Source organism: Nannospalax galili, unplaced genomic scaffold (genome assembly GCF_000622305.1).
Source record: "Nannospalax galili isolate Female #2095 unplaced genomic scaffold, S.galili_v1.0 scaffold42, whole genome shotgun sequence".
Classification (NCBI taxonomy): domain Eukaryota; kingdom Metazoa; phylum Chordata; class Mammalia; order Rodentia; family Spalacidae; genus Nannospalax; species Nannospalax galili.
In genome coordinates, this window is record NW_008348666.1 from 1,391,079 (window position 1) to 1,391,885 (window position 807).

At 34.6% G+C, this 807-nt stretch overlaps 1 pseudogene; it reads left to right on the forward strand.

The window, feature by feature from the left end:
• LOC103744216 overlaps positions 1–807 on the forward strand; it is a 24,797-nt pseudogene that overhangs the window by 18,626 nt on the left and 5,364 nt on the right.

The following is an 807-nucleotide window of genomic DNA, read 5'->3' on the forward strand; positions in this document are numbered from 1 at the left end:
AAAAATGTGTTATATTTGAGGAGGAAGCATAAAAATTTATGTCATGCTAATTAGTAGAGGTGATAAACATTAACACTGAAATCTACCCGATGACTTTATGCATTCACAGGTGCTAAGGATCCAAGTGCAACTGATTATCACTAGTAATAATCAGATACGTACAGATTAGAGATACATGTGCCAACATCTCAGTGTTAGTAGCAAAAACAATGAGTCTTTCTGCAAGGAACAATATATTCTAAAATGAAATGAAGATCTTTTTTAAAGGTTAAAAACTCATTCAATTTTATGTCTTACAGGGCTTATACTGAGTTCAGTACTGTATAACTGTATTAATTCAACTGTGAACCTAGAAACTTGCAGCCACTTGTGAAAGAGATGTACTCTTGCTCAGGAGTGTGTTACTGAATATGTTAAAGCTGTAGTGAAATGCTTCTTCTAATCATGTAGTTATTAAAAATTTAAAAAAAATGATTGTCGGGTGTGGTGGCACACACCTGTAGTCCCAGCACTTGGGAGGCAGAAGTAGGCGGATCTCTGTGAGTTCAAGGCCAGCCTGGCCTACATAGTGAGTTCCAGGACAGCTGGGGCTTACAGGGAGACCCTACTTCAAAAAGACCAAAATAATAATAATAATGATAATAATAATAATAATGACTAAAAATAATAATAATTCTTCAAAGCATAAAAATTTGCTCCTTAATAATTAGATGTGAAAAACATTACCATTGAAATCTACCTGATAACTTTATATCCATGTTCAGATGCCAAGGAGCTCAGAAAGTAACCGACTGTGACTAGTAATAA